The sequence below is a fragment of the Netta rufina genome (assembly GCF_964035555.1).
Source record: "Netta rufina genome assembly, chromosome: Z".
NCBI classification, from domain to species: domain Eukaryota; kingdom Metazoa; phylum Chordata; class Aves; order Anseriformes; family Anatidae; genus Netta; species Netta rufina.
Genome location: NC_140126.1, coordinates 33248982 through 33273271, shown reverse-complemented (window position 1 = coordinate 33273271; position 24290 = coordinate 33248982). Strand labels below are relative to the sequence as shown.

General features: G+C 41.8%; 1 protein-coding gene across 4 annotated transcripts in view; it reads left to right on the top strand.

The window, feature by feature from the left end:
• The first annotated feature begins 5265 nt into the window (after positions 1-5265).
• Positions 5266-24290, top strand: part of TJP2 (tight junction protein 2) — a 65239-nt gene continuing 46214 nt past the window's right edge. The window contains exons 1-3 of one of the 4 annotated variants that reach the window (XM_084305230.1): positions 5266-5671; positions 17895-18015; positions 23556-23605. The gene's annotated coding sequence lies outside the window, so the exon portion shown is untranslated. Of the gene's footprint in view, positions 5676-6153; positions 6223-17894; positions 18016-23555; positions 23606-24290 lie in introns of all 4 variants that reach the window. The other 3 variants (XM_084305231.1, XM_084305233.1, XM_084305232.1) reach the window with 3 other exon arrangements.

The window sequence follows — 24290 nt, the reverse complement described above, 5'->3', positions numbered from 1 at the left end:
GCCCTTGGGTTTCTGTGTCACTGCTTGAATCTATGCCCATGGTTGAACACATGGTTGAGGTCTCCCTTCCTGTGACTGCATTTCTTACTTCCTGCAGAAGCTGTGGATTCTTACTTTCTAGTTTTGCATGGACTGGCCTGCTGGGTGAGTTCTGCCAAGCGCATGAATGTCAAACTTTTTTGTTGAGACATTAGCCCAAAACCAAGAAATGCCTCTGAATTACAATAATGTAAGCTGTGGTACTTTGATGCCTTGCAGTAAAAGTTGCAGCTACTGATAGGATTTTAATGTTACTGCAGGTAAATAAGGCGTAGGAGTCAAACTGAATGTGTCATAAAGGATGTGACTGTGGCAAAACTTTTCGTTTTGTGTGATGGATGTATTTTTTTCTCAGTATTGCAGAACTTGCTCTTTTCTCCAAATTCTTATTTCTTTTACGTTGGGATATTTTTCTGAGCTAAACTTAAAACTACCAACAGGTCTGTATGGTTGTAAGCATCATATGAATTCAAAAAGGCTGGCGTGTAATGTTTAAGCTGTGCAGCAATCTTTCTGCAAATACTTTATTCTCTTACTGTGAAATTCTCTTCCTGTTTTTACTCTCCACAGAGTAAAAAGATGTAATTTATTGCCTGTTTTTTAGTTAAGGTAAATGGAGATCCTCTCATGATAGCAAAAATTGCACCACTGCATTTCTTAGGTGAGTGGGCTTGGATTATCTTTTTTAACCATTATGTGAGACTTCCCTTCATACCATGTTCACACAGAAACATTTCCCTTTTAGTTTTCAGATATGTTTTTGAAAAAAGAGATAATGAAATAAATTATTATACCCCAGATTTTACACCAAAAAGCTTTAAAAACATTGAACCACAAGAACACTAACGCTTGCACTGTTGTATGGAGTATCAGTATTATTGCTACTGATTGTTCACAGAATCACAGAATTTCTAGGTTGGAAGAGACCTCAAGATCATCGAGTCCAACCTCTGACCTAACACTAACAGTCCCCACTAAATCTTATCCCTAAGCTCTACATCTAAACGTCTTTTGAAGACTTCCAGGGATGGTGACTCCACCACTTCCCTGGGCAGCCTGTTCCAATGCCTCACAACCCTTTCGGTAAAGAAGTTCTTCTTAACATTCAACCTAAAACTCCCCTGGCGCAACTTAAGCCCATTCCCCCTCGTCCTGTCACCAGGCACGTGGGAGAACTGACCAACCCCCACCTCACTACAGCCTCCTTTAAGGTATCTGTATTAAGGTATCTGATTAAGGTATCTGTTCTTGAATTGCCTATGAAATGGGAGCACAAAGTTGTTGTCTCATTCTTGAGATAACTTATACCATATTGTTAACATATTTTTCTTATTGCGTGAAAAGATGTTCAGTGCAAATTACTTTTCTTCGTGGTTCCTCTGACACTTCTGATTAGTTAGCCAGAGAATCATGACAAGCTGGAATTATTACAGGTGTGATTCATTCTGCTACAGAAGAACAATAGCTAGATAGCATCATTGTCCTGTACTTACAATTAAAATATATGTTGTTACTAGCTACTTCCCACTGTTAATTAGAGAATACCATTTCCTTGGAACCAGATCGTGATTAAGTGTGAAAACTGTGATCATGTTAATTGTGCAAACTGTTACACATTTTCAATCAAAATTTGACATGGTCACTATTATCTGTATATACTCCACTGGATGAGGTAAATAAAATGAGTAGCAAGTGATATAAGAATAAAAGAGGCTTCTTTTTTTTCCTCCCTCAAATGAAAGCTAAAAACAGAACATCTTTTTGCTGTTTTGAATTAGAATGGTAAAAATAATTTACAGCACATGGAAAACAATAGTATTCCAATCAGTCTCCTAGTAACTAAGAAAGTTACTTAGATACACCTGGATAGATGTTAATTATCTGATATTAGAATCTAGGATACTTCCTCTTGCTTCTTTCTTCGCTTGATCATATATAACTTGTGAAATTATTTTTTCCTATTGGCTATTCCAAAAATTATTTCACGTAATTTGCATGTAATTGATTCATAAACATGCATCTGATTCACATTTTGGGGTTCATTCTCTATGCCTTTTCATCTTGTACAATTGTTCACATCAAAATACAATTGCACGTCGAGTATGTAGAATCCATTGTGTAAAGTTTGATTTCCCACTATGATGATAAAGATCGCAGATGGGCATATTGTGCTGGATTATTTGTGTTTTTTAAAACACTTAAGGCAAAGATTCTGTTCAGAATTTGGCCAGCCAGGGTGGCTTTTTTAAGAGCACTCCAACCTTCATGTTTGAAGTGCCTTCCCTTTCATCCACAATGCTACTGCTATTTATGCAAACAATTTCCTGGTTTTAGCTAGCTGAGTAACAGTTGGATTTAATCCAACTAGGGAAGATGAATAGCATCAGCTTGTTAGAATGAGGGCTTTTTTTTTATCCCCATATACAAAATGAATTGTAAGACATGATTCATTTGTGCTCTAATACTTGCATGAGATTTTAAGTAAGGATGAGGACTCCATCAGTCACCATGCTTGTGCACAGGAGGAGTTCTGATCCTGGTGTCAGACTGCATATTGCCCCAAGACAAGTAGGGCTTCTGTACTATTTTTCACTTCCTCAACTTACTTGTATTAGCAGATTGCTCCACAGTTACAAACATGAAAGGCATCATGTCAATTGCTTGCTGCTTCACTCCTCTCAAAATAGCTGAAGGAAAATCCTCTGATACTCACTATGAATGGTTAATACCAGTAAGAATTGGTGTATTACTGGTGGCTTTTTCCCCACAAGACAGTTGCTCTGTCTTCGGTGAAGGAAAGCACAGAGTGCTTTTGAAAGACAAATATTGACATCTGAAACCATGCTTTATACTTAGAGAAAGTGAGGAGTGTTGTTCCATGTTAAGGTACATCTGAATTTTCACCAATAGCTAATTGTCCTTTCTGCAGTCAGTGATTGTTTTTGTCTGCTTCTGTCCTTCAGCTCCAAAGTCTCAACATTTCTAACCTTGCTAAAATTGTTTCCTGTGTGCCAAGGATTTCTCTGGAAATCTTGGTAGATACATGTAGTTCAGCTAAACTTACAGCAACTGCTCCCCATCTGTGGCAGTCATGAAATGCTACATGTGTTCAGCAGGAGTTACGTGCCGAAGCGCTTGTCCGGTGTTCTTTGGTTCATTTTCCTTTCTGCTTGTGGTAAATCTTAAGCAATGGTATCTCTTCCTTGCAAGGTTGTTCCATGTGACAAAATCAGCCTGTCTTGTTTCCTTAAAATTCCCTAAGTCCTTTAGCAGCTTCAGTACGTGGGATTTATTGACCTGTCTCAAAGAGCTGATAGCTGAATAAGGGTAGGGGAATTGCAGGGAGTGTTTGATTACTTTTGGGTTCTGGTTAATGGTTGAACTCTGTGATTGTGCTAACCAGTCCTGGAACGTGTGGGAGTCTTGCAGGAATGAATCCTTGGAAGGAAGGCAGAAGCTTGCCAAAATACCTGGAAGAACATTCAAAATAAAAAAGGAAGCATGGGAGGAGCAGAAGAAAAGGCTATCAGGAAGAGATTAACTGTGCACATTGGCTGATGTTGCTGGCAGGGCAGCGAAGAGACCAGAGTCAAGCGGCATCACGTTGTGGCACCTTAGGGGATGATATTTTAATTTCACGCTGCACACCACTACTTACAAGTGTAACCAATCAAGCAGATTTTCCAGCCCATGTTGCTTTTGAGGCTTTTTATTTAACTCCTGTTTAAAGATAAGAAAAAGTTGTCCAGAGTTATGTCCCCCTCTATCCCAAATTGTCTTTTATGTAAACTGTACTCTTGGCCATCGTAAAACAAAGGCAAGATTCATGACCTCTACCAAAGGAGACAGGCATTGGAGACTGTTTTCCTTGGGGAAGAATAAACAGAGCTATGCACAACTACAGTTTTTCAAACAGTTATTAATTACAAACCTTTTTTTGGAGTTCAGCTTAAGGAATGACAGACGCAGTTTAGATGAGGAAACAATACATGTTTAAAACAGGCCATATAGTGTTGTCGCTGCCCTCTCCAACTTGCTGAATTTTTAAAAATTGTGTCATGGTACTTATGTTACATGATCAGTATTTTGTAAATGCTGTTATTTTCCAGATATATATTCTTGTACAAGCTGCTGGTGTTCTCTACTGTCCTACCAAAAAAAGAAAAAAAAAGGAATATATTAAGTACGTCAATAGTATTACTCCTCCTCAGAACATTTCAGAGCCATTAACTAAGTATCATAAACCCACTGTAAGAAAACTGTAAGAAAAGTGGCTTCAAAAAGAGAAAACATTTACAGAACTAACAAATGAAGTCTTTAAACATTCATTAAGGAAGTAGACACTGAGTACAGAGTAAAACAAATAATCTGACACATACCTGGATGTCAGACTAAGTTTCCACTCCTTAAGCCTCGATTCGGGTTGCTTGAACACAACGCTGTATTACTTACTGACCCCAGATCCTCTCTGTAGCTGACAGAAAGCATCAAGTTACTGAAGTCCCTTTTTCTTTTTTTTTTCCTGTTTAGGGCATTTAGACTGAAACAGTTGAAAGACAACAGCACGCACATGCATGTTAATTATTAACTGTAGCTACGAGCAGGACTCTTCGAAACAACATTTGAACACGGCCTGGTGTTTGCTGTCACTAAACTGGGCTCTTTCTGCTCGCAGGGCCTGCTTCCAAAGTTCAGAGCCTTTGCGAAGAGCACTGTTTGCCTTCTTTATCTCGGTTTCTGTATGAGGCATGCTGCACAAGCATGCTGCTCACCTGCTTTTCGAGGAAGAAACTAGTTCGGAACTGAGAATGCTTTGGGAATCTGGGATATTGAGCACCTAGAAATGCCATCTGCCCTTGAGAAAGGGCAGCCAGAGGAGCTGGGAGCAGGTTTTGCTCCTCAGATCTGAGCCTGGGGGGGAACACGGCCTGACTTCAGAGGGGCTGGGCGGGCAGATAAGGCACTCAGTGTGGCATTCGCGCTGCACAATGGCGCAGAAACACGACTCCCAGGCATCCAGCCGGGGCTTGCCTTCCTCCTCCCCGCTGCAGGACAGCGCCGAGGCTCCCCGGGGACAAAGGGCGAGCAGCGCGCCCCGAGCCACGCGTGGCGGCCCGGCCTCCTCACGGCGCCTCCTCACGGCGCCCTGCGAGGCCGGGGGAGCCGCGGGGCCGGGGGGGGCCGGGCGGCCCCGCCGTGACTCAGCGGCGCGGAGCGGAGCCGGGGCCGGTATTTCCTGTTCGCCGCCGGGCCGGGGAGGGAAGAGAAGAGAAGGGAAGGGAGAGGAAGGGAAGGGAAGGGGCGGTGGCTGCAGGTGGGGCTGCGCTTCGCACCCTCCCTCCTCCCCCTTCTCCGTCCCCTCCCCGTACGCAGGCCCGGCCCGGCCCGGCTCCTCCGCCCCACCTGGGGGCGAGGCCGGCACCTGCGGCGGGGTGGGAGCCGCGGAGCCCGCCCCGAGCCCCGGCAGGAAATCGCCCGGCGGGGCGGCAGCGCAGCGCAGCGGGACCCGCGCTCCTCGGCGGGGCACGGCACCGGCACCGGCACCGGGACGGGACGGGACGGGACGGGAGGAGGCGTGAGGCCAGGGGCTGCCCGCCCTCTGCCGCTGCACCGGGGCGACCTCCGCGAGCAGGCGAGTAGCCCCGGCGGGCAGGTGCGCGCTGCCGGGCCGCTGGGAGGGCGAGGAGCTGCGGGACAAAGGGGCCGGACCGCGGCTGCCGGCACCGTGCCCGCTGCCCGCCGCGGGGCGGCTCCCCCCGGCTCGCCCCCGGCTCGCCCCGGGGGGGTTTGTTGGGCAGCAGGGGGGCTGCCTCGGGTTGGGTTTCGGAAAACTTTCTCGCTCGCCCTCGTGTCGGGTCCGGCCGTGCTCCAGCAGAGGCCACCCGAGGGCTGCTCGGGTCCGAGCCTTACCGGGGTGGGACCGGGGCAGATGGAGGCGAGTTGGCCTCTCTGCTGTGCAGCGAAATGCGTTTTTCGAGGCAGTTGTTCATGTTCAGTGCCGTGATTCCGCTGTGATTCAGAGGGGGAGGAAGACAAAATTAAAAAAAAAAAAAAAAAAGCAACAACCACGTATGCAGTGACCGATAAAGTTGCCACTTTTTTGTTTTCTTGAAGTGTTGGTAGTCCAAGGCTTCGTGTGCGAGCTGTTCCAGCAACACCGCCTGTCAGGATCCACGGGATCAGGTATTAGGAAGCACAGGAAGCTTGTGTGTGAGCATTTATATCAGCCGAGGCGACATCAGGGCTCTGGAGAAGAGTTAGAGAGCTGCTGCGTGTGGTGCAAGCATGTGTGTGCCATTTAGAGACGGTTAGTATGATTGCACTTAGTGTAAACTAGTGCTTAGGAGGGCTTTCATCAGGCTTCTGAGAAAGCTTTCTGCATGTACTTGACTTTTAGGTAAGTTTACAGTTATAATTGCTAACAGACTGTTATATGCAAACACCTTGCTATGCCCTGCGCGTAGCGTTCAAGTAGCGGCAGGGACTCCTCTTCCCTTCTTCAGAGGTGGCCGCAGGGTTTTGGAGAAGCTGCATCCAGATTCAGCTGCGTTCTGCATTGCCCCAAATTACAATGCCAACAACTGCTCCTGCACCCAGTGCCCCGGTGCAGGGCTTTTGTGAGACTGGGGACAAGTATTTGGAAGTAAACAGGGGGGTTAGGGTGATCCCGATGCTTTTCGTGAACTATAATCTCAGTAGAGCTCTTCAGAATGAAGTCTTCAGAATGAAGCATTGAAGTAATTAAGTTTCTGATACTTTTTGATTGCTTGACCTCCCCTCTCCCCCTTTCCTGGTTCGGTGTCTTGTAAGGACAACCAGGAATTCTTTCTTAGTAGTTAAAGTAACATATAGGCATTGGCACATCTCACAAGCTGAGATGCACCTTTACAAAATCCAGATGTGTAAAAACATCTGGAAGTTCCTGATTTTTAGTAATCTTCAAGTGGGGAATGACAAAATATTCCAGGACTACTTCAAACCAGCATTCAGATTGGTACAACTTTTGGCAGTAGTAAGCGTTTGTATGTGCACGTGTATGTTAGGTTATCAATGTTGTCTGTCTCCAAAACTTCCTTGTACAGTAAAGGAAGCTCTTGTTTCAAGACTGTTCTCATTTAATTGCTGAAATACAGCATTTACAGTCTCAAGGACAGTGTAGCTTTTATCAGGCTTTGGCTGTGTTGATTTCATGCTTTTGTAGCAGTCCTGGAACTAGTTGTTCCAACAAAGGGGAAAAGAAAGCACTGACATGGTATAGGAGGTACAGTTTGATGAAGTTAGAGATTTTCCGGTCTGGCTTATTTTCAAGCAGGTGTGAAAACACTCATTCCTGGGAAAAAAATAATAATTAATGTATTTAATCTGATAGCTGATCTTGGATAAAATCAGCAGCTTAAGGCCTGTGAATCATAATCCTGCGTTGCAGTGAGTTTCTGTGAATGGCTTCTTGAAAACAAGACAATCGATTTGTAAAACAAACAAACGTTTACAACAGTGAGACTATAGGGCATAATTTTTAAGTCTGTCTTCTACCGTGGATCTTGCCGTAGTGGAGAACGCCTGGAAGTGGGGAGTTTCCCGTAAAGACAGCAGCAGCCGAGTGGGTGTTGCTGGTTTTGCAGGGCCACGCTGACGCAGTGCACCGGTGCATGTCGTCATTCACGGTTAAAGGTTTGGTTTCAGTCGCGTGAGCACGTACTCTGAATTGTTTGTAAGTCCTCAGGGAAGTACTGAAGTTTATCATTTCTGCCCAGGCTTCTCTCCCTGATGCTTTTGCCGTAATAGAACTGTTCAACCATTGTCTGCTTTTTCAACTCTCTGAACCTACCCTCCTCCTCAGAGAGGACAGCATTGTATTAGGCTCTTGTTCCAGTTCCCTTCTCAGGTATGTCTGCTCTCTGTCCGCAGGTTCTCCATAGCTTCTTTTCCTCCTCTAATGGTTGGTATATTTCACCAGTACTGAGGATATTCTTACAGCTAGGTCACACTTCGGAAGTAAATTATTTTTTATTGGTGAATATGTAAATTGTCATTTATAACTTGCTGAAGACCACTACAGGTCACTTTACAACTTAACCTATTAATGTTAGGGTTGTTTTTTAGTGTGTGTTTGAGTTAGATTATTGCTTTTTGAAAGTGCATGATGTTAGGTAATAGTTTAGTTTTCTGTTTCAAATAAGAACATAGAGTGTGGCTTCTCCTTTCTGTCCAGCATTACATGACTCCTGCAGCTGCGAGCATACTTAAAATGTTTATGATCTTAAAAATCACAGAGCTGTGGAAGCTCAGGCCTGATATCTTGTGTGGCATCTACCCTGCTGTATATTCATGAGCTGCATGCTTTGTTTTTAGGAAACGTGAGCTATCCAAGGCTTCCTGAAATTAGGTCAGGTTGTCATTGTGTATCTGAGTGTTGGAACCTCAGAGATAACCACAGTTCCTGATCTGGAGCTGTGGAAAGAATGAAACTCATTAGCACTGTATTTTCACATGTATAACATCATAAGACAAAAATGCTCTGTGATGCGATATTAGGGTCAGTAAGAGGCATGTGAGGAAAAATATAAAGTAAGCCTGTCTGAGAATCTCTTTCTGTTCAGATTCTTTTTTTCCTAGTGCCTGCTCTCCTTCCATACTGTTGTCTGCACCTCTTTTGGACTAGCAATCCAGAACTGCTTTTGAGAAATTTAATTTTATTTCTTCAAGGCATGCACGTTATCTCTGGCATGGTCTGTATGCATGTGAAATTTCAGATTTCGGATGTCTGTTCAGGTTTGACTATGTTTCTTTTAAGCCAGGCATGAGATCAGATACTCTGATCAGATATTCTGTATTTTTCCTAAGACTGGCTCAGTAATACTTCTCCCAGAAGCTTTTTGCTGTCATTATGCTCTCATGCCAAATGAATTCTTTAACATCAGCCCCCCTTGTATTGATAAACATGAGCTTGGCTTCATGTAAACCAAGGTTTTGTGTGTTTGTTCAACCTATTTGCTGTTTGTTTCACTCTGCTAGTACTTCTTTTTTTTTTTTTTTTTTTTTTTTTAGAGAGAGATCATTAGAGAAAACTGATAAATCTCTCCCGTACGTCACTGACAGCACGGCTGTCTGTAGTCCAGCATGCTCTCTCTGTTCTAACATCTGATTCATCATCTAGCTCTGCTTAATAGCTGGCAGATTTGACTGCTGGTGTCTCTAGCCTCCTTAGCACAACTTTGTATAAGCTGATTCTGAGAATCTCCAGGAACATATGGGCTGTTCGGGCAAGGGATGCTCTCCAGGGAGGGGCCAAAAGCAGTTGCAGCCACTGAAGCTGTGTGAAAGAAGTTTCCAAGTCCTTCCCTTCTCTTTCCATGAAACTGTTTCCCCTATGACCCCCTTCCCAAAAAGAAATACAAAATCTGAACCTTAATGTTCCTTTGTTTCAACAGATTAGGCTTTACATATGCATTGACTTGTTTCCCTTGCTGTTTCGTAGCTGTATAGCCCAAACAAAACACTTGCTCTGGAAGTTTATTGTCTGTTGTTGTTATTCTTGCCACCCAATAATAAGCGTGTAGGAGAAGACCTTTGTTTTTTTGCTCTCTTCATGACAGAATTTTTTGGTCTGTAGGTGTTGGAGAGATGTTTTGTTGAGGGATGAGGAAAGAAAGAATTTTCTCTTTCCAAAGTAATTTTTGGCTTCAGTGGACAACGGTTGTCTCCTTTGGAGTTGGGTCTGAAGTGACTGAGGATATGATCATGCTTCTGTCATCAGTTTTACAAGAAATATGCACTACATCTAATTAAGAGAACATGACTTGTGTTCATCCATTGTGGATTAGCGTAAAAGGATGCCTTCGCTTTGATGTCTTAAGTGTTTTTTCAATGAAGAAAAGAGCTTTCACCTTTTTTTCCCTGAAATGTCTTACTTTCCAAACCATCCACTGCAAAAATTTTAGATTCAGTTGTAACATGAATGAAAACACAATACAATGAAAATACTCTGAACTGCATTTGCAAAAGTCCTCTGTAGAATTTCACCAGGGTGGAAATCACTGCCCCAGCACACTTATTTTTTCTGCTGCAGCAAAGGAAGCACAGAAAAAGAGTAGGAGACTTCGAAACAGGCATAGGAAAAGCTTAACGTTTGCATGCATGCCTGTTCCCTATAGCAGCTTTGTAAGACAGTGACGGGTTCCAAGCCTTGATATAGTGCCACAGTACACTCTGGCACTATATATCACTATATCAATTTGCTGGAAGTGCATGTTACTGGATTCTCTTTATTTTATAAACTGATTAGTAAGTGATTAATGTGGAATCCATGGGGAGAAAGTTGGCAGAGTACAAATACATTGAGTAAGCAAATAATCTTTTTAGCTGAACTCTGAGGCGGTTTGCAGTTATCTGTGTGGATATGGCTGAGGACCATGAGTTCTTGAAGTTGACACATATTTTAACATCTAAATTCTTAGATTAAGTTTGTTCACTTGTACGTTCCCAGTTAGGAAGAATGTGCTATGTTCTTTCAATAAAACTTGTTTTTTCCTGAAAAAAAATACAAAACCAGAAGAAGGGGAGTGGATGATAACTCCTCAACAGGAAACAATGGATGAAGGTATATTTTAAAGCTTTTGTTTTCTCTGCAAATGTAGTCCTTCAATAACAATGGGTGTACTAGTAGCTTTTAATTTCTATTTTCAAACAGAGTTGAAGGAAGTTGATAAATGGTGAGTCAGTCTTTACTCCCTCTAGATATCTGAAGATTTCATGATACTTTACTTGGAAGAAGCTTGTGCTTCTTGTACGAGTTTGGTTGTGAGGTTTGCATAAGGCTAACCATGAGGCCTAGTCAGATTTAGTTCCCCAGGGAGTCAAAGAATGGTCCAAAGGTGCACTGGATGGTTTTGAAACTTTGCTTATTGCTCTGGCTTTAAAAAATGCTTCCAGGAAGTTTTTATAAGGGAGATCTGTTCCTTAGATCTATAAGGGGAAAAAAAAAAAAAAAAAGGGTCAAAAAAGTTCTGAGGAGGACAGAAAGAAGCAGCACTTCAGAGGAGAAATTGCTGTAATACTGATGTTGATGACAAAACTGACTTTGAAGGAAGGTTGGATTTTATCAAACTGTTTTTGTGTTCTAGTAAAAATTGGATATTGGCATAGATTGCTGCAGTTAGAAGGTTCTTGAAAAGATGGAATTGCTGCCTCCTTGTCTTTTCCTTTCCTAGTCAATACTGCTTTCACAATAGATCTGACAAAGCTGTCAAAAGCCAGGATGCATGCAAGCTTAATGATATTAACTGTCCTTAGAGACTTCCAGTAGTACTTCACTTTCTTAAGCTTCTTAATACTTTCTATACAGACTTTTGAAGTTGTAGTTAAGTGCTTTTTTGGGACCTGCAAAAGTAATTGTTTTCTTAATTTAATTTCTGTGTGCTTAATATGTTAATTACTTTGCTTAATACATCACAAGTTTTCAGACTCCATACAAGTCAGCATGCAAGTAGGTAGGTGGAAACTGGATGTTACCTTCTCTCAGTCATTTGTGGTTGTACTCCCTGAATCTAAAAAAGGCTTAATTTTGTTTTGCTCTTCTGAGATCAGTCTCACAGATGGCCTATTAGTATTCATTTGAGAGCATAGAATTATAGAATGGCTTGGGTTGGAAGGGACCTTAAAGATTGTCTAACTCCAACACCCCGCCATAGACAGGGATGCCACCCAGTAAATCAGGCTGGCCAGGGCCCCATCCAGCCTGGCCTTGAACACCTCCAGGGGTGGGGCATACACAGCTTCTCTGGGTGTCAGCCTCTTATCGAAGGCTGACAGGACTAAAGGGATTGGGCTCAAGTTGTGCCAGGGGAGGGTTAGGTTGGAAATTAGGAGAAACTTCTTCTCAAAAGGAGTAGTTAGGCATTGTAACAAGTTGCCTAGGGACATGGCGGTGTTACCATCTCTGGGGGTGTTTAAGGAGAAGTTGGACATGGTGCTTAGAGATGTGGCTTAGTGGATGATACTGGTGGTAGGGGGATGGTTGGACCAGATGAACATGAAGGCCTTTTCCAGCCGTAGTGGTTCTGATTCTCTGGGCAACCTGTGCCAGTGCCTCATTATCCTTACAGTGAGGAATTTCCTTCTCTAATCTAAATCTATCCTCTTTCAGTTTAAGACCATTTCCCTTTGTCGTATCATTATCTGAGTGAAGAGTTCCTCTACATCCTTTTCTTTTAAGACCCCTTTAAGTACTGAAAGGCCTCAGTGAGGTCTCCCTAAAGCCAGGCTGAACATGGCTCCCTTCTCCAGGCTGAACATCCCCAGCTCTCTCAGCCTTTCTTCATAGGAGAGGTGCTCCAGCCCTCTGATCAACTTCATGGCCCTCCTCTGGACCTGCTCTAAGAGCCCCACATCCTTCTTGTGCTGGGACCCCAGACCAGGACGCAGCACTCCAGGTGGGGCCTCACAAGGGCAGAGCAGAGGGGGACAATCACCTCCCTCCACCTGCTGCCCATCCCTCTGCTGATGCAGCCCAGGATTTCTGGGCTGCAAGCACACACTGCTGGCTCATGTCAAGCTTTTTGTCCATGAGAACCCCACGCCCCTCTCTGCCGGGCTGCTCTCAGTGAGTTCTTCTCCCAGTCTGTGCTCATGTCTGGGATTGCCCCGACCCAGGGGCAGCACCTTGCTCTTGGACTTGTTGAACCTCATGTAGTTCACATGGGCCCACTTCCCCAGCCTGCCCAGGTCCCTTTGGATGGCATCCCCTCCTTATGTTGTGTCGACTGCTCCGCTCAGTTTGGTGTCAGCTGCAAACTTGCTGAGGGTGCACTCAATCATTTCTGTCACTGATAAAGATATTAAACAGCTCTGGTCCCAAGACAGACCCTTGAAGGAATAACAGAATAGAGAATAACTTAATGTACAGAGGGAGTTGTTGTAGCTGAAGGCTTTAGAAGAAATACTTCCTGTCCCTTCTGTTCTTTTAACATTTCTGTATAACAGTTATGTACCTTTGTAGTAATATAGTTAATACATTAAAATTATATACAAAACATATTTACTCTCTTACTGTCTGAATAACATCAAAATAGTTCCTTAGCTCATCTTCTTGCAATCCACAAATTCTCCTTAATACTGTCATTTGATGGTACTGCAGCACTTCCAAAACATCACTGTTGTTGCAACTTCTACATCCACATCTGCCTTTGTAATTAGTACCTGAGGCTACCTTTCTCGTGGCTAAACAGTTTTGATGTAGAAAGTGGAGACAGGCATTGTGTGAGACGTATCTGAACGGCTAGTAGGTATTGTAATGGAGTCTTTAGCTTTCTTAATTCTGCAACAAGTCAAGGAAGGGAAAGTTTATCCATGCCTTTTCTGACTGTATATCACCTCCAGCATGTTGTGGTGATGAGGAGAAAGTTTGAAGAAAAATCTGTTTTTGTCTTCCCATGTCTAAAAAAAGTCCCAAGTTCTCTGTGCAGATCTCTCTCATTCCCTGGATTGATTTGACAGAGAAGTTACCTAGGGCTCCATTAGTACTTGGAAGATTATAGGCAGCAGAGATTTAGCAAAGGATTAGTCAATTGAAGAGTGTGCATTATCCGGCCAGGCTTAGAACCGTGATTGTCTCTTCAATCATTTTCATTAGTGTCTTATTCAAAGATCGAATTATGTAACAATGACGTTTCAGGGGAATCTGGTGGGAGTTTTTCTTTGGTTTTTCTCTCCTGCTAACTCTCCAAGCTGGGGCGAAGGGGGGAAAAGCATTATTTATATGCTTGAAACTCGCAGCGTGTTTTGAAAAACAGCAGTTCAGATAAGTGAAGAGGCATGACTTCAGTTGCAGAAACTGCATTTGGATGATAACTTAGCGTGGTGAAACTCCTGAGAGAGGCAGGATGCGGTACAAGAAATATATAACTATTTTAGAAGCAGCAATAGGAATTACTCCCCTTAACAAGAGGGAGCTACTTCCTGAGGGTAGACATGCAAACCTGTGGCAGCATCCAGGGTAAGTGTTAAAATACTATCAGGGAATAATAATGGGAAAATCTGTGCTTGCCTTGCGGTTATGAAAACTTTTCATCAGAAAAGAGGTGTATCGTTCATTGAACAGGTAATCTATTTTTTTGTAGCTTCCAAGCAATCTGTCATCTGCAGTTGTAGTTAAACTTTGTGGTTTTGCTTGAGATTTCTGTGTACCTTTTGTCCTTGGCTGGCAGAATAATCAGGAGAAGACGTTATTCCTAAATCAGGAATTTGCTTGAGAACAGAAAAGATAAACAGCTGTATACTCATCAGAAAGAAATCAAAATAGTTGTTTCGTGTTTGCTGGGCACTACTAAGCCCACTGTGTGGATGTCCGTCTGCTTAAAAAAAGAAGTATTTTACCTATGGGAGAACTAACAGCTTGTAAAAGTGGGGAAGAACATTTCTCTGCATGTGTGCAACTTCCCTTCTCTTCTAGGAAACAAGAGTTGCTCATACTTAAGAATTCAGTTTTCTGAGGGGGAAGCGTTAATTATTAAAAATATATCAGTTAAGGGTATTAAATGTTCCAACTCTGAAATACAGACCATTCTGTTTTTTTTAAAACAGTACAAAATGCTTTCTTGTACAATACAACTTGATTATTAGACTTATCTTGTTCATCACTGTTTCCCTCAAAACCTCAGCATGAAAAGGGGGTTGATTATATCTCTCTCCTACCTGTCCCTGTATAAGTAGCGCTGATGGATGGGCATCATCCCAGCCCTTCTAGTCTCTCGTATTTTTGTTTTGCATTAGAAGACTGTCTCCTTGTTTCAGGCATAGTGCAGGCATAGGCTCTTGTTCAAGACCAATTATTAGATAAGTTTCTACCGTTTTGGGATAGTTCTGTGTAAGCAGAACTTCAAAGATAAATTTGAAGTAAAAATGTGATTATTTGTCTGTAACTGAACTCAGATTTCTCCTGTAATTTTTCCAAAAGAGTACTTCCTCTAACAGTGACAGCAGCAGTAAAAGCAAATCAAGCACAGAGCACAATATGACTTTTCAGTTGTATCTCCAAACCCACAAAAAAGTAGTCCAGAAAATACACTGGTGCCAACAGTTTCCAGGCTCTTACCAACACAAGAATTCTGCAAGTTTGTCCTAGGGTTTTGGTATTGTATTAATGAGTAGTTGAGCTTTTATTTTTTTCTTTTTTTTTAAAATCTGCCTGGTAAAAGGGGTTCTTAGTACAGTGTATTTGGACACAGACAGCGGAGCGTCCTAGTCTGTGACTTCCTTTGATTGTTTCATGTAAGTTATCTGCATGCCAATCTCTTAGAATTTTTCGGCCTCTCTTTACATGTTGACAAAAGGTTTACATGATTGCTCTCGATACTGTGAGGAATTGTGTTGGAAGGTAGCAGTACATTCTTGCAAAATTCCTCTTTGTTTTCAAGTGGGCTTGTTTGGCCGGAGTCGCAGCCTGAAACAAGCTGTCCAAAAATGAAACTAGCTAACTTTAGCACCCATTATTTTTTGTTTTGTAACTCAAATATGGGGTTGCTTCTCTTTCATCTGCTTCTGAGAGTCAGTATCGAAGTGCAAAAGACACTAGCCTGTTAATCTTTGTTTTTCTTTCCAGCGTCCTTAATCAGGCATCTCCTCCTTTCACAGAGAGGTTTAGTTGATACAATTGTTATATATGCCTGGAATTCCAAGCTGTTTAAGATGTATCTGGATTACATTTGGATTTGCTATTCCAACTGTTTCACAAAAGCAGAAAAGCTGTTGTCATTGGACTGTAATCGGGATCCCTTTTATGTTTTCATTAAATCTTTCAGGGAACTAAAGGCTGATGACAAATTATTGCTGCAAAGTGAACTAAGTTCAAGAAAAAAACACTGATCTTTTTGTAGCTTCAGACTGCTTGTTCTATGCAACTGGAATAAGGAAATTAATAATTCACTTTAACATCTGCTTCTCATTCAGCTTCTAGAGGTACTCTCAAGTTCATATAAAAATCAAAATAAGCATTTTAAAAGTATATGTATGTTTCTAATAATAATATATAATTACATAAGTGCATATATTAATTAACATCATGAGACAGTTTCCAAAAGCTAATACTAAATGTAGGGCGTAGAGATCCTCGTCTGACTCCTTACTGCACAAATTCAGGTGCATTCTTAACTTAATTTTTCGTTCACTGCTCTAAACTATTCCTAAAATAAAAATTAGCATTAGAATGTGACGCCAGCTCCAGTGCTATCACTTGAAAGTTGTGAAAAGGAAATACATTATTTTGCTAAGGTATTCATTTACATTTCCGTGTCAAAGGCATTATAAAGTATCTTTTCCTATTTCCATTTTTTTTTTTTTGCTTGGAATGGCAATATGATTTCTGTGGCAGATGGATTTTTATAAAGCTTTGGTATCTTCACAGAGAGATGCAAATTATAACATTAATAGTAGTATAGTTTTAGCTTCCTTGTGTAACTTTTCTACTGCTTTCAAAAGACTATTTATTCTGCATACAGCCTGGAGTGATGAAGACTGAAACAATGAAGCTGGTGTTTGTTCATAATGTGTAGCTCTGGTTGCTTTTTGGTGATAATAGAAATTAATGTTAAGCATTCTTTTTTTTCTGTGACTTCAGAAATCCTACCTTGATTTAAAAGAGTAGCATATTACTTTGAGAAAGTTGCTTTTGTGCTGGAGGAGTCAGCAGAGATGGAAAATGACATTTTAGCTGGACAATGTGACATCTGGCGAGTGTTTGCATATGTGAGGTTTTAAAGAAGTTAATGAGACCAAATGTAGCATTTAAAAATGTTAGATGCTTGAAGTGTGCTTTTTTGAATCTGGGACCTCATTATGGTTGTACTCAGGGAAAAGTGGCTGCTGCACAGAAGACACTTCAATAAAACATGGTGTAGACTGTAGTTCTGCAAAATTCCTTCATTATTTTTCTTATGGCTTTCCTTCTATACAGAAGTAGCTATGGATTATTAATCTAAAAAAAAAAAAAGAATATCACTCTTTTTTTTAAATATAATATGCTTCTAAGGAACTCTGGCTATATTTTGAAGGTGGGACACTTTGGAAGGATGCTCTTTGAGAAGAATTAAGACAATCAAGGTGTGCTGGGAAGAAGAAATTTTTAACCACTGGCTTCTGTTTCTATTCCTGTCAAAAGTCTGCCCTTCACTGTAGTTAAACCACTCACTTTTCAGTTCTCCTACACAGGATAATGAAGGGCTGTGAGGAGGGGTGGGAAGAGGTGGAGCCCTCTGACAGGAATGCTGAGTGGAAGCTGACACACAGCTTGCGCAGCAGAGGGGTAACGGAGGCCTGTTAAGCAGCCCTGAGAGGGGAAGGGGTAGACAATGAGATTGTAATTGGCAAGTGGAGCTGTAAAATTACCAGCTGAAATAACTTGAGCATATGCATCGGTTTTTAGCTAGGTTATACTTGGAGTGCTGTTATTAGCTTAGCTCTGTACAATCTTGTGTGAACAAAGCTATCGGGCTAAAGAATAAATCAAAACAAAAGGCCCAAATGCCGTAAGGAGAAGACAAGTGCAACATGGAAAATAAGCATGCTTCCTGTCTGTACCTTATTTAGCTTGCAAGAATGCATTTTTTTCCTTGTATGCAGGCCTGTGTGGGCGCCTGATGGGGAACAGTGCTAGACTTGAACTGCATAGTGTTGCTGCAAGTGTAAAATGGATGGACATCTCCTTTTTTCGAGCACTGCTTCAACCTGACTGCCAGGGAAGCACAAGTATGCCAGACTAACTGGGAAAATGTATCGTCTTTATCTCAAGGACTTTAGCGTCACAGGCTTTCAGTCTGTTCTTTTGTGATTACACAAAACTAAAATGAGGCTTTGTTTTTCAGGGAGCACAGTGCGGCTTTGCCGTCTCCGTGCGAGTGGGACTGGGAGCAGAACTGCACCTCGCGCCCGGAGCATCTCGCAGCAAGTAGACCAAGACTCTCAAACAGCAACATTCCTCACAAGGTAGTGGTCAAGTTACATCCGTTAGAACCAGTCATTACTTTGAAATGATGGATTCTTGTCATTCTCTGTCTGTCACGTTCATTCTTTAAGCTATGCTTTTAGAAGGTTTTATGAAGCAGTACTCAGTAGAGTAAGTAATATATTGAAATCAGAACTAGTTCTTCTGGATTTCCGTAGCAACTTAGAACAAGCACACGCACACTTACTGAAAGCTTGATGATGTACCACAGGCCTCCAGAAGAGGAGAGACTTCTGCAATGAACTCAGTATTGTGCTAAAGTTATGCAAATACTAATGCACAGGCCTGGACTAGTTCATCTCTTAGCTAAACGTTGGTAAAGAATGGATTTAATCTATGGTGGTGTCTTCAGCAAATATAAATATTTAGCGTGGGTTTGGGAATAAATAAATTACTTTAAGCACAGAGGGTAATATTAATGGGAATTGCTTAGTGACTCAGTAGAGTCCTGGGAAACAGAATAGCCGCACACAAAGAGAGTTGTTTTGCTGCATATTTTCTTACAGTACATCATTAAGGTAAATATAATCCTTTTGGCATCTTAACCTTACACTGGAAACATTTTCTCAAGTGTTTCCAGAGAGAATATAAAATGCGTACTTAGTTTTTATGTGTCAGTCAAGCACGCTTGGCTTGTTTTTGTAAGTCATTAACAGATGACAATTTTAAGAGAGCAAACGATATTTATGTTGGTTTTACAAAGCTAAAATTGACTTATCTTTCATTCTTGAGAGATGAGTAGCTATTGCTCCTTTAGTTACTTACTTGGAAATGTGAGTATTGATTGGTCTTCCTAATTTGTGATACACTTAAACTAACAGATGAGTGGCTCTGGTTAATGTTCTGGGAGTAAAGGGAGAGGATGCTGGTTAATAAGACTCTAAAGACATGATAGAAAGACCAAACAAAAAAAGGAAAAAAAAAAAAAAGGGCATAAGATGTTGGCGTTATATAAAATAACAAACAAGCAAGCCCTGTTTCAACAGGGAGCTGTGTGGGGGAAAACATGATGTGAAAATGTCACTGATGCATGGATAGGCAACAATGTTCTAGCTGGGTTCTCTAGCAGACTCTTTAGCACTGTTTCCTTGAAATGAAAAGCTTTCAAGTTGAATGGTACACTAGCCTTACAGCAGGGAATTTGATACATTTAAGCCCAACTCTGAGCAGAATTCCAGAACCATTTATCCCCTATAAAAAGATACTTCAGAGGTTGCATCCGGCTACCCAGCTTGTGAGCTTCCAGGAGTTACAGAATGGGCAAGCGAATGACTGGCTGTGTCCATCTGCTTTCTAACTGGTGGTTCTTCCTTCTTCCCTGGACTCTCAATCTAGGGGGACTGATTTCAAGCTAATTCCAGTCTTTCCTGAAAAGCAGCACCCAGAAAGTGGTCACAATACCTCAGTCTGTGTGCGACCTTGCTATTACTAAATAGGGCTGCAGAACTGCTTCGTTTCTTAAGAAGCTCTTCAGCAGGAGGCTTGCCAGTATAAATAGGATAGGGAGAGGCAGAGCTTTGAAGCAGAGCTTTAGTTTAGTGCTCTAAAGAACAATCTTGGCTGAAGAGCTGCTGTCTGGAGCTTTGTTTTTTAAATTAACCTCTGTATCAGGAAAAAAAATGGACAAGAATGTTTAGAGTGTGTTATGTCTTGTGCATTCTGATTATTTTTTTTCTTGTTCTTAAGAAACGTAATGAGCTGCATGAGAAACGGATCTTTTCTTTACGGTGCTGTCTTAACTTGTGCCATAAGAATTGATTGCCACGGTAAAGTTTTTGATGTTGTAAGGGCTTGACTTCTAGTGAGGGAAGGCAGATAAATTACTAAAAGCAGAAGATTGTTTCACAGCTTTGCAAGGAGCAGTCAAGGAAAATGGAGGATAGAGGAAGGAAATGAGATGTAAGGAAAATGAATGTTCAAGAAGAATCTGGTCATGTGGTGCTTTCTGTGTAAAATGAGCAAGTTGAGGGCAAAGAAGAGAGATCCTTTTGAGGGTGGATATGCACTTTTGTATGATGTTTGAAGAGAAACACAGTGCATGTTTATGTGGTTTGACTTTGTTTAAACTACTTTATTTTGTTTTTCAGAATAACAGCACTAGCTTCTTAAATTTATAGAGGTCGAAGCGCGTATGCCAAAAGAAGTTGTTTTAATTTTGCTTACTCTACTGGTAAACTTATTATAAAGGACGAGAAGGAAGGTTTGAGATAGTCACTGCTAAATCCCTGCGTCACTCTCTAGCATTATGTCACAGTTTTTCATTTGCTTACCAGTATACTTCTCAACACACTGCTGTACAGTTTAAAACACTGCAAAGACAAAAATGTACTTAGCATAAACATGTTTAGGATAAATAGAGGCTATATTTCTTTATTCTCTCTGCTATCGTTTTTGTTAGTGCCTCTTACCAAATGCCTTTGTTGTTTTGATTTTATTTGTCCTGTGAAAGGTCCTATGCATCTATATACAAATTCACACTTTTTTTTTCAAAGATATAGTCACACAAAAGAAGCAGTGTCTTTTTACTATTTTTTTTCAAAATAAACCTCTGGAATCTTTGTGTGAGATCTAATAGATTTGATGACCAAGATTTCAAAACCATTGAGAAAAAATACTATATGTTATAGAAATTAACAGTTAGAAATGCTGTAGTGCTGTTCCTAGTCCTAGTTGTTGATCATGCAACAGATTTGTCACAGTACTTTTTTCCCATTTTTGTGAACTTGAACTTCATTAGCTTAGAATGATGCTGCATCTTACTCTAAGTCTTCACCAACGTCTTTTAAACTTTGTTGACTTGAAATTTCTAGGTTGTAAAATATCTAAATCTGTATGTCTAGGTTGCAAAAAATAAAATCCCCCATGAAGGTCAAAAGAGGTGGCTTAGTGAGCCGTGAATAATTTTGTACTGGTTATTACCTCAGAAAAATTACATGTGGTGCATGGGATACAGTTTTAAGTTGGTCCATGTTTCTTACAAGAACACTTATGCTTTCTAAAATAAGAGCCTCAGAGTTACTGCTTTGGAACATGGAAAGTACATATATTTCTGCATCCTTGCAGTAGACCAGTGATGGCCAATGGTCCTGACTCTACAAGCTGCATACCTTGTAGCTCCAACCTCTCCTGTTTGAGCTTTTGCTCATTTTCTCCTGTCCTCCACCCACGTGCAATGTTAAGAGCCCGGCTGCATCTCCTTGCACCCCTCTTATGGGTGCCAATGGGCTGCTGCTCGCTGCCCCTGCAGCCGTCCTTTCTCCAGGCTGAACAAGCCCAGCTCTCACAGCCTCCAGCTGCGGGGTCAGTTCTCCAGCCCCACCATCTTGGTGGCACACCACTGGATTCACTCCTACACACAGTAACAAGTGCCAGGGCAGCATTTCTTCCAGCATTCCTGTCCCTTCAAGTCAGATTAAGATTACTGTGCCATTTGTGTGGTTTAACTGCAGTGTAGAGCTGTGTATTTGAACCATATGTATGTCCTGAGCAGGTAGAGAGTCAGAGGTCACCTACCTACACATCCTCTAATCCTGAAGGTTGAACCTGTTAGGGCCTAGCATGCTATATAAAGAAGTGGGCATAATTGGATTTATGAATCATTTAAGTAGGACGGGGCTGACTGATTTGTGTGATTTTGCAGACTGATGACAAAAAGCAGTCTAAAGAGATTGGAAGGGGGAAAGGCTGTTTGGCAACACAGTATTTTTAGAAACTTCTGCAGTGCCTTTCATCAAAAGATCATGAACACTTGCTTAAAAACAAAAGCAAAATTGATGACTGTGTTCAGACAGTTCAATAGCTGGACTAGGAACATACATTCCCGGTGTCTCCTACTGAAAACAGTTCCCACTTCTTTCAGGTTGCTTGTTTGACATGCTGTCTAGCACTATTAAGTGTTGAACTCCGCTTACAAACAAATAACTAAATATGTGTGATTGTCAGAGGGGCCGCTTAAAAGGCTTGCTTAGGGGTGTGGAGAGGATGGGAAGGAAGGAGAGAACACCTATATCACAACACCCTAACCACTCATAGTTGCTGCAGGCAAATTGCTGAACAGCCTTGCTTTGTAGGCAGGAGTAACCGGGAGGCTGCTGCTGGTTTTAAATTTGCATCCTGTCGTGTAATGGTAAATGGGTGTTCCCTCTGCTGATGGTAGAAGCAGCACAACCACTACATTCACAGTAAAATTATATAATTTATGGAATACATCCTAGGTTTTACACGATGCAAGCTGCAGAAGCAATCTCTTTAAATTAGCGCTACACAGACTGTGGATTGAATCTGATCCTAGGCAAACAATGTCTGCCTTGATTACTTAAGCTGAAAGTCTCAGTAGGAAAATGTGGTCATTAAAAGTTATTTCCATGCTTCTCATACAACTAATAATGATTAGTCATTCCATGGAAGTTCATAGTAAACTCTGAACAACTGTGTAACATTTCATGAAACCCCTGGAATGTAATACTGCTTTTACAGTCGTTGCACATGCAGAATAGCTGGTCCTAAACACTGCTGAGGACAGCTGCACATTGTTAGCCCGATTTATGTAATCTTGACGTGGTATTGGTAACCAGCCATTACTTTCCATGAAACAGCATCCTTTCTAGGACTGACTTCAGTTGCACCTCGACGTTCTCCTTGAAATAGAAGGAGTGAAAGCTGAATGCAGCCCTGCTTCCAGACACTCACTCTTGAGCATGCAGAGACCTGCATAGACAGAACAGACTGTCCTGCTGGGTCTCTGGCTCCTCTTCTGCTTGTGCTGCTGTCCCAAGCTAATTTTGGTTAGATTGCGCATATTCTGTGTAGTCACTCATGATTGATGGGACAGGGTCGTGTAGACATCAGTACAAATAGTCTGGAATAGAAGGTGTATCTAATTATACACTTAAAACACAGCTCAAACAAGCACATCTTTAAGTTTTTTTCTTCCCTATAGCTTACAAGGGAAGAGAGTGCGGCTGCTGTCCTCCAGTGGAATAGCTGTTAGGTAAATTGGGTGCCCCGAGCACCTGGTCTCTTTCCTGCTGTAGGAGTTCTGTAACTTGTGCCAGAGGAGTTGTCTCTGTAGCTCTTGTCACTGGTTAAACTGCTGTACTGTATCCCTCCATTTCTGGTTTCAGTGGCATCATCCTTCCTTCCTAAGGCCCAACTACATGCCCACTTCGGGAGGATAGCTCCATCCAAAGAAGAAAGCACCCAGGAAGGCCTTAAAGTCTTTTCTCTGTGGACTAATTGTAGGATGAACAGCTTTTAAATTGTGATTGCACTGATTGTCACATCAGTATGGGCATCTGGGCACTTGGCCAAGCTCTAGTGTGAGCCTGAGCATTAAGAGTCACTGTTCACTTTTTCAGGCTGTTACAGGACAATTTATCTGCCTATTGTGGTAGGGTGGCTGCTTTGTTTGAGAAAAGAAATAAAAAGGCAGAAAAAATTATATGTCCACTGTACTCTTATGGACAAATGTAAGAGATATTCTTATAAGCCCAAATGAATTGTTTTCCATCTGTTGTTGCAGGAAATTGAATGGAGACAAACTGATAGGCCCTTCCCAGGTGATGATTTGTGGTAAGGGATTAAAAACAAGTCTGTTTTGCCTGCATAACTGTGGTCAGTTCCTGCATTTGTGTTGCACTTACCTCAGGCTAGCTAAGTGTGTTAACTATGGTGGCAGCCTTGCAGCTCAGGGAAGTAAAGTCTGATAACCTCACTGTTAGTGTTAACACCATGTGGCTTTGATAGTCATAAAACATGATAAAAGGAGGCTTTAGGCCAAGCCATGGCTTTTGCATGTAATGAGAAGTAATCCTCCTTGGTCTTGTCATGGGACAGGCTTACATTGCTCTTCCTGCACTCCAAGGGGGCTGTGCCGAGAGGGGGAGCTGGCAGAACTGGCTCTTCATCCCCTGCCAGAGCCTGTGTGGAGAGAGGCAGTTGCAGGAGGCTGGTGCCCTACTTTTTGCTGCCGTGAACTTGATATGTGTGTGTTAAGAGAATGCATTAGTGATCTAGTGGCTACTCCTTTCCCTGTCTCACTTTGTGCCTGTCAACTGCTTTCATTGGAAAAAAAACACATTACCATTAGGCTAAAAATATACTTGCTTTTAAAATTGTCTACTTATTTGCAGCAAAATCCTACTGTATTCTATCAAAGCAAAAACTAGCCCGTATAATTGTCATCATGTCCAGTCATTTCAGGGAGGTGTGTACTGGGTAGTGGCTTTCGCTGCTGAAGCAGTGGCATAATGTCCTA